A 10,220-nucleotide genomic window follows, 5' to 3' on the forward strand; every position below is an offset into this window, starting at 1 on the left:
ATCTCCATTGAATGGGTCATTTTTGTCTCTCTGATTACTGAGACCTTTATCTGTAGAAGATGTACTTTGATGATCAATTTCATGGCAATTAAAGTTTTTAGACTCAGTTCCTATACTGGGCATCATCGATGCATCTTGTGCTCATTCCTCCATTGTTACTCCTGCCAAGTCTTTGACCATTAACTAAGCCGTTAGCCAACATATCAGTGTAGCTCCAAAATTTTAGTTCTTTTTCTTATAGGCAAAGTAGACACATAGATTTATTGTTTAAGTCTCTCCACTGGGAGTATTTCCTTACTCACTGACATTAAGGGATATCCTTTTGAGGGGCTGTGTGAGCAATCAGTGTAGTTTTAGATTGAGTCAGCATGTTATGTGAAATGATAATAAATAAAGCCCCAAGTATTTAATTTCTCATTTTACTGGTCATAGGCAATTCCACATAAATCCATTGATTTGCGTTCAGGTAAAGGTGGTCATAGAAGAATAGTAGATAAATACCATGGGAGTCTGAACCATTGTTTATGAGATTTTTATGCCTTTAAGAAAGGATTTAAGCATGATATTTCATATTACCTTCATACTTTGGTAACGGAATCCTAACCTTCATAGGTCAGATTACATGTCTTTCCTGATAGGAAGGTCAGACCACAAGGATGCTTAGTGACTCAAGTTCAAGCATTCTGCATCTAACAGTGCCCACCATTAAGCCAGAGGCTCTTCTCAAAGGAGAATCTTTATTGATAGAAGAGAGCATGATTTCCCAAACTACAGTGTTTTATCAGATCTTGCCAGAAGCTCCACATGACATCCATATCTTTTACAGACACTTGGAGCATCACTGATCTGGTTGATAGAACTCAAACAGCTTAGTAGTTTGCAGTGTCCTCAACTTGTTCTTGTTTTTGGCCCACGGAACTTGGCAGCCTTATGGCTTATTTGGTAAATGGGTCAAATTAGTATACTATACTGTTACATAGCTTTCACAATCCAGAAAATTGCTAAATAGATTAAGACAGTCATTACTTCTTAATCATCAGATGTAATCAGTATGTGACCAATAGGATAAAACAGTGTCATGACCAAACTGATATCAAGATGATCGAGGTTAGTCTATGACAGTGATGAAGATGAGATTGAGGTAAGATGGAGAACTTATACTTCTATCCCTACCAAGTGAAAGAAAACTACATCTTTCTTGCTTTGTATAAAAACAATGCATTTTTCAATTAGATAGCTTTATCTCAGGTACCAGAGGTTGTGTTAGTTTGCACCTGCAAAGATAAGACATCAGTGTAATTGGAGTTCTCACCTGATAATTTGACATTGACTGTCATTCTTAAGATACATTTGCCTTATGCAAAGGCTAATAGGAAAGCTAAGTAGAGGTGTAATAGAAATCATACTGTTTTTTCAAGTCTTTGTTGCTTTAAAATTGAAATTTCCCAAGAAATATGGCTTTCAACTCACTTGACTATTTTGATAGAGAGAGGAAGTTCCACCAGTTCTGTCTGAACCTTTAAATCATAACCATAAGTTCGATAGGTTGTGGAGCTAATACTGTAGTTCTTCAAGCTACTAAGTATTTCTATTATAAATATGTGTTCAGGACTCACTTGTGCCAAAACTCTTTATTAGTTTTCATAAGCTTCCGTTTCAGTATAGACCACAGTGGTACTTTGTCTTCCCAGAGATTAGGATAAGGTCAGGCATGTTTTTGTGGTACATTCTCTTGCCTGAAGAATTTCTTACATTTCTAATAATGCAAGTCTGCATTAGGCACTGAGTTCTTCTAACTTTAGTTTGCCTGAAAAAAACTTTATTTTGCCTTAATTTTAGGTTGACTATTTTTCTTAGCAGTTGAAAATCTTTCTCTCTTGTTTTGACTTTCCTAGATTGTGATAAGAAATCTGCTGTAGTTTCTCATCTTTGTTCCTATGTTTTTAGCGTTCATTTTTCTTTTGCTTCTTCAAGATTTTTTCTCTGTCATTTTTTTCAGTAGATTGGCTCTTATGTATCTAGGTGTATTTTTGAATTTTATTATTTTTTTAAATCCTGCTTCCAATTCTCTAAAAATTTAGATTATGTACTTTGTTGTCTTACTAATTTTGGTGAATTCTTGACCATTATCCTACCATTATCCTATCCTATTTCTTATGGATCATTCTTTTCCTTTTAAGATTATAATTCCAATTACATGTATGTTAGACCATTTGATTAACTTGGGTTTTGTGTTTTGTTTTTGTTTTTGAATTTTCTCTCTTCATGAAACTGAAAGTTTAGATAATTTTTTGACATATATTCAAGCTCACTGTTTTTTCCCTTAGCTGTGTTTATTCACTTGATAATCTTGTTGAAGGTATTCATGATTTATATTGTGATTTTTATTTCTTTTTAAAAATATTTTATTTATTTATTTTGAGAGAGAGAGAGCGTGAGAGAGCAAGTGAACACAAGCAAGGGGGAGGAGCAGAGGCAGAGGGAGAAGCAGGGAGCCCAGTGCAGGGCTGGATTCCAGAATGGGGGATCGTGACCTGACATGGGATCCTGACCTGAGCCGAAGGCAGACTCTTAACCAACTGAGCCACCCAGGTGCCTGTGTGATTTTTATTTCTAGTATATCCTTTCCTTTTTATTTTTTGTCTCCATTCCCCTGTGGAATTTCCCATCTGTCCATGCATGCTATGTGTCTTTCCCACTATGTTTAAAAATAGTTAACATAGTTACTTTACATTACTGATCTGAAATCTACATTTGAGTCATTTCTGCAGGTGGTCCTATTGACTACTTTATCTTTTGGCAATGCTCCCAATGTCATCTCACCTAACTCTACTTTGTGGCTCATGATTTTTTTTTTTTTTTTTGCATGGCATTAGAGTTTTAATCATGTTGAATTAAGAAGTGACACTCTGCTAAAAGGAAGTAAAGGGTTGTCTTCACTGACATCCCTATTGCTTGTCACCCTAAAATTCCAATGAATGCACCCAATACCTCTTCTCTGCTGTCTTAGGTGTGTGGCACTGCAAGGTATTCAGTTTCTCACCATCTGGAGCTAGCAGTGTTTATTGTTCACTGGTAGACTGGAAAGAACCCAAAGGATGATATCTTAATAAAGAAAAGTAGAAAATGAATGTGTCCTCAATTTATTATACAACAATCCAGAGCACTGCATTAGGGGTAAACTGTTCATATGCTTCTAATATGATTTGTTAATTAAGAAAATGGTAGGGGAAGAGATAAATGACCCTCATATTATATAGCAAATTAAAACACCAACCTAATGTTAGCATTCATTATCTAGCTTCTTAATTTACCATTGCTTTCCCAAAAAAATGGAGACATTCCTAATGTCTTCAATTTCTTTTTTTTTAATTTTTTATTGTTATGTTAATCACCATACATTACATCCTTAGTTTTTGATGTAGTGTTCCATGATTCACTGTTTGTGCATAACACCCAGTGCTCCACGCAGAACTGTTTAATACCCATCACCAGGCTAACCCATCCCCCCACCCCCTCCCCTCTAGAGCCCTCAGTTTGTTTTTCAGAGTCCATCGTCTCTCATGGTTCGTCTCCCCCTCCGATTCTCCCCCTTCATTCTTCCCCTCTTGCTATCTTCTCTCTTTTTTTTTCTTAACATATATTGCATTATTTGTTTCAGAGGTACAGATCCGTGATTCAACAGTCTTGCACAATTCGCAAGGCTCACCATAGCACATACCCTCCCCAATGTCTATCGCCCAGCCACCCCATCCCTCCCACCCCCCACCACTCCAGCAACACTCAGTTTGTTTCCTGAGATTAAGAATTCCTCATATCAGTGAGATCATATGATAATGTCTTTCTCTGATTGACTTATTTCACTCAGTCTAACACCCTCCAGTTCCATCCAAGTCGTTGCAAACGGCAAGATCTCATTCCTTTTGATGGCTGCATAATATTCCATTGTGTGTATATACCACCTCTTCTTTATCCATTCGTCTGTCAATGGACATCTTGGCTCTTTCCACAGTTTGGCTATTGTGGACATTGCTGCTATAAACATCAGTGTGCACATACCCCTTCGGATCCCTACATTTGTATCTTTGGGGTAAATACCCAGTAGTGCAATTGCTGGATCATATGGTAGCTCTATTTTCAACTGTTTGAGGAACCTCCATACTGTTTTCCAGAGTGGCTGCACCAGCTTGCATTCCCACCAACAGTGTAGGAGGGTTCTCCTTTCTCCGCATCCCCGCCAACATCTGTCATTTCCTGACTTGTTAATTTTTGTGGCTCATGATTTTTTATTGAATGCCAAATATCATGTGTAAAAAATAGTAGAAAATAAGTTAATTAGCATTTATGCCTAAAAAATACAGATCTGGGGCACCTGGGTGGCACAGCTGGTTAAGTGAAAGAATCTTGATTTCACCTTAGGTCATGATCTCAGGGTCATGGGATCAAGCCTCATGTCTGGCTCCACATTCAGCACGGAGTTGGCTTGAGATTCTCTCTCCTTCTGCCTCTGCCCCTCATGCTTGTGCTCTCTCTCTTTCTCTCTCTCTAAAATAAATAAATCTTAAAAAAAAAGAAAATATGGATCCACTTTTGTCAGACTGATAGTGTGATGAGTCAATCCAGTCAGTAGATGGGTTGGGTTTAAGTTTTGTTGTTGGTATAAAACCCTTAGTGCCCCACAGGCTCTTTCAGCGTTGGGTCATTGTTTTCTTGTCCTTAGTGAACTTAGGGTGCTAGAGTTTTTCCCACTGTTCCTGCTCAACCTTCAAATTTCAGCATTCGCTGTATGTTGGCACCATAGAGACAATTTCTCATGTTTGTATCTCTCCTCCAGCAGATTGCTATACTTTATTACTTAGCACTAGGCTTATAGTAGAGGCAGGAGGGTTTCTTGTCCAAATTTCATCTTAGGCAGGGCTTTCTTACCAAAGTCCAGGGATGAAATCTTTCCAGCATTCATGCCTCTTCCTCCTCTGTCAAATTGCTGCCAAATTCTGCCTTATATCTGCTGTAGGCCTTAGGCAAGAGAGGGTCTCCTGCCCTTCCCTGGATTTTAGCAGAACTTTTCTTTATACTGTTGTAGGATCTTGGGTCGATAAGATTTTGTTTTGTTTTGGTTTGGTTTTCTTTGCTTATGTTGGCTTTTGCTTCTACCTTTCTAATAGTAGCAGTGGATCTTTGCCTGGCCCCTAGAGGAAAGAATTGCCTACCCATCCACTGACTACGGATAGGTTTTGCTCTTAAAACTCACCCAACAGTGTTCCTGGTGTTAAGAGAGCTTGCTGCGGTCCTCTGTTGTGGTCCCAGGCTTTTAAGTTAGCAAAAGATGCAGAACCATGAGGAAGAAATTTCTGTGAGTGTGACATCCTTATTTGTAGGACTCCCAGGTGAAATTCTAAACTAATCTGCTCACCACACTCAGCCTTTATAATTTTAGCTGATTTCTTCTTACCCATTTCCATGGTAGTCACTTCTTCTCCTTCTCCAAAGGTAGAAGTTGCTTTTTCTACCTTTTCATTTACGGACTTGTCACTCTGGTTTTCAGTTTTCTTCATTACATTATGACCTTCAGCTAGCTGATGAGTTAAAGGAAAGCTAAACTTGTGCAGATTATCTTTTTACTTTTTCTTTAGATATTAGGGTGCCATAACTTTGCTGCTTTCTACTACCAGTAATACTTTCCATGCAGGAAAGGAGAGACTAACAAAATCATTTGAAAAATTGAGAAGTGAAAAAATACGGAAATTTAGAGAGTGTAGGGAAGTCACTCTCCGTGGTCTTAATGGTGATTATACTAAAGCAGTGCAATCTCACCAGGGCATCCAGAATCCGGGCAGAATCCCAGCTCAGCAAGTTGCTGACACCCATGCACCTGCTTGCAGTTACCACTTGAGAATAATCTCTTCTACCTTCCTAAAGCCACAGATTCTTGGCAGTGTCTATCCACAATCTTCCCAGCAAGAAAGACATGCAAGCGAAGTTTTCAGGATTGATGAATTGATGCCTTGCACACAGGAGAGTTTAGGATGATGTGAAATATGCTGAGTATCAACAAATAACATCAGGCACATCTCAACCCATTAAATTGTCATTTCCAGTATAAGCAAATGATTAAATATCTGAATATGTATTTACACAACTGATCTTTGAATAAATGTTACATGTTTTGTAATCCTTAAATTATATTTAGAGTGTACTGTAATGGCCCTGCAAATATCACAGGATATACCATTTTTATTTTATTTTAAAAGTACTAAATAAAAACACCAAAGGTAACTCAAATTAATCAATTGTTAAAACTACCTTTTACTTGGAAGGAGTCATTTAGAATATAGAATTCTATAACTTATTAGCTGAGGAGCCGATGCATTTTTAATAAACAAATTATATAGATTACAAAACACTCTATGTAAACATATTTTTTTGTTAAATTTTGTGGGTAAAATATTGTAAGTTTATAGCAAGCTTTGTTTCTTCAGAGCCAATGCTATGAAGTCCAATATATCCTTCACATCTGTCTTCTAAGTTCTTAAAAATGCAATACAAAATGAATTAATTACTGAAGAATGCAACAACGTGGATGTCAAAAAACACTACACTGAGTAAAAGAAACCAGACATAAAAGAGTATGTTCTATATGATTCTGTTCACGTTAAACTCAAGAAAAGCCTAATATAGTGACAGAAAACAGATGAGTTGCCCAGGACTGGGGCTGGAGCAGGATCGGCTGGGAAGGTGCAGGAAGGAATTTTTGAAGTACTGGAACTATTCTATATGTTGATTTGGGTGGTGCTCACATGGGTGCGGACATTTATCAAGACTTACTGAAATGCGGTCTTCAAAATGGATGTCCTTTATATAAATTATATTTCAACGAAGTGTGTTAAACACACACACACACACACACACACACACACACACACACACACAAAAGGAAACAAACAACAAAAAGAACTGTCAGATTCACCCAGGGTGGCAAAAGCATTTTCACGGAGGAGGGGATTTAGAGATACTGAAAGGGCAAAGTCATGGCGGGTAGGAGGCAAGGTGATGCAGTTTTCAGGAAAACCCTGTGTTAGGAAATGCTCCCAGAGTGAGGAGTCGGTCTGCATGATTGTTATCCTCAAATCTTCTGGAAGAAGCAAATGTTTTTCCTCTGGGACTCAGCAGTGAGGAAGGAAGAAGAGTCAGGTGGAGCGAGATCTTTCCCTTTCGAGACGACTGAATTCCCTCACACCCGAGGCGCAGCTGGGCTCGGGCAGGAGCGCAGGTTTGCTGCGTCCTGCTGTGGGGCTCGGTCCACCGTTCCTCGTGCCTTCCACAGCTTCACGTGCAGCGGCAATCACGTGGCTCTGGTGGGCAAGGACGAGAGTCCCAGCCTTGCCACCCCCTGGCTTTAAGACTGTGGCCACATTACTTAAACTCTGGTTCGGTTTATTCTTTGGTAGCCAAGAACCCTCCGTGCGAGTGTTAAAGGAGGCAGCGCATATGAAGCGCCTCACGCAGTGATTGACACGTAGAAAGCGTTGCATGAATGCACGTATTTGTAAGCTGCGATGATCAAGGCAAGATCTTTAGTTCCATTTTTCTTAGTCACTGCTCTGTATCTCTTATGTTTTGTGAGAAAATGTACAAATCGAATCGTCTCTGCCCCTCCTCCATCTCAGCTGGTGTTAGAAGTCACCGGAAGTGGCCCGCCTTTCTTGTGTAATCCCTGAGCTGATTTCAAGCAGAAAAGTCCCACACTAAGTGTAACTTCGTGACGGGAATCGTGGTCGTCTTAACAGTGACCCCCAAAGACCTCCACACCCCAATCCCGGAATCTGTGAATCCTCTGCCTGGTAAAAGGAGGCTTGCAGGTCTGATTAAGTCAAGCATCTTCCGATGGGGAGATTTGCCTGGATTATCCAGGTGGGTTCAATGTAATCCCAGGTCCTTATAAAAGGGGGCAGGCAGCTCGGAGCAGTAGCAGGTGGGGTGATGGTGGAATCGGGAGTTTCGGGTGCTTTGAAGCCCGGGTCGGGAGCCAAGAAACAACAGGCAGCCTAGAGACGCTGAGAAAGGGGAGCGAGGAGTTCTTCCCTACAGTCTCCGGGGGGCAGACTTGACTTCAGATTCCTGGCGGTAAATTAACTCATCTTTGTTATCTTAAGGGACTGTGGTCCGAGGGTTGTCCACGGGGACAGAACTGCCTGGTCCCGAAGTCTGACCATGGAGAGGTGAGCCTTCCGCCTGATGCCCGGGTGAGGGCGCTCTCCCAGAGGGGTAGGTAGCACAGTGTAGACAAACACGTGCCACCCTGACGGTACTTCGGCTCTGGAGTCGAGCTTATCCAAACGGCATCCATTTACTCTGAGGAAGGCTACATGGAACATGCCTTCATCCTCTATAACAAAGTAGAGCCTGCTCTTTTTCGAGAAACGACCAAACATGGAGATTACAAATCAGCTGTCATTCCTGCAAAGAAAGACACAATAAAGGTGAAGGAGACTTCACTTCCCAAAGCAGAAGAGCTGAAGGCGGAGCTATTAAAACAATATACCAAAGAATATATAGAACATAATGAAAAGAAGAGGGAAGCGGAAGACCTTGCCCGGAACGTGGCCATCCAGCAGGCAGGAGCTGGAGAAGCAGCTGCAGAGGGCGGCACAGCAGAAGCCCAGGCCTTTGAGGAGATGATCCGGAACCAGGAGCTGGAAAAGGAGCGACTGGAAACTGTGCGGGGGTTTGGGAAGGCGGACCCTGGCCTGCGCGGCCCCTCTGGTGCCTGACTCGGAGAAGCCCTCCCCCATCATGTTCCCGACGGCACCTGTCGCACCCGCATAGCCGCCCGTGTTGGACAGCTCCTGGAACCCAGGAGCACTGAGCAACTCAGAAAGTACTCCTACAGTCACCGGACTGTTCCACGTGGTGGCTCTGTTCGCGGGTGCCAACCCTGCTGGGGGAGGAGGGGGTAGAGACATGTGGGATGAGGAATGAATTTACCATGACACATGTTGTCATCGCCAAGCAAAGTGCAGGGTCTGGTCACGGCAACGACGAAGAGCTTTTCCTCCTACAGGATCAGCAGGTTCTCCGCAGACTGGGCTGGATGCATACTCATCCTCACAGAGCTCCTTGCTCTTCACTGTTGACCCACACGCTCCTTGCTCGTACCAGACGATGTTGCCAGAGTCCGTACCCATTGTTTGCTCCCTCCGAGTTCCAGGAAGCTGGATTATTTAACTGACCATGGACTAAAAGAGATTTCTTCTTGTTGCCAGAAAGGATTTTATCCACACAGCAAGGATTCCCCCCTTCAGCCACGTGACCATTGTGGCTAGGGCAGTGACCATCACAGACCTTCCATTAGAACTTGACTCCAACACTTCCCCACCAAGAACTATAAAACCATCTTTGTGTACTGTAGCCGCTTAATTTAAACTTTCCAGAAAGCTCTAGAAGCTTTTTTAGACAGAATTGAAAGTATTACCTGGGGGAGAAGTGATTTTTCTATTTCTGGTTTGAAAAGAAATAACTGGCTATATTTTTTTCCTTAGGCAAATGTGGAAAATAGTATGATTATGCTAAGACAACTTTTCAGTCTGTCTGCAGCTAAAACATTAAGTTGAAAGAATGGTAACATGAACACATAGATTGACCAGTTGTTAACATTTTTTTTTCTCTCCACTATCCTTCTAACTCCTCTGCCAACTTGTTTATCATTTACCTTTGGAATTATTAAGGGCATCTATGAAGAAATTTGGAAGCCACTTAGAAAATCTTTGTTTTCCTGTGGTTTATGGCAATATTAATGATGCTTATTACACAGTGAAGGACAGTTCACCATGTCTAACCAGATGGTGCGGCTTGAAAACCCTGAAGAATGATTTTGTCAGGGAGTATTGTTATCTAACAAAAATTTCAGGATATTTTTTCCTCTACAATGAAATAACTTTAAAAAAGGGGGGGACCGGGACGCCTGGGTGGCTCAGTCAGTTGAGCGACTGCCTTCGGCTCAGGTCCTATGATCCCGGAGTCCCGGGATCGAGTCCCACACCCGGCTCCCTGCTCAGCGGGGAGTCTGCTTCTCCCTCTGAGCCTCCCCCCTCTCATGTACTCTCTCTCTCATATTCTCGTTCTCTCAAATAAATAAATCAATCTTTAAAAAAAGGGGGGGACTGTGCCAATTTGTAGCAGCCATAGGAATCTGCTATGGGTATGTTAGATGTCTTGGGTGA

General features: G+C 41.4%; 1 pseudogene; it reads left to right on the forward strand.

Annotated features, from left to right (window-relative positions):
• Window positions 1–7,556: 7,556 nt before the first annotated feature.
• LOC113924535 lies at window positions 7,557–9,417 on the forward strand (annotated as a pseudogene).
• The last annotated feature ends 803 nt before the right edge of the window (window positions 9,418–10,220 follow it).

Source organism: Zalophus californianus, chromosome 2, assembly GCF_009762305.2.
Source record: "Zalophus californianus isolate mZalCal1 chromosome 2, mZalCal1.pri.v2, whole genome shotgun sequence".
Classification (NCBI taxonomy): domain Eukaryota; kingdom Metazoa; phylum Chordata; class Mammalia; order Carnivora; family Otariidae; genus Zalophus; species Zalophus californianus.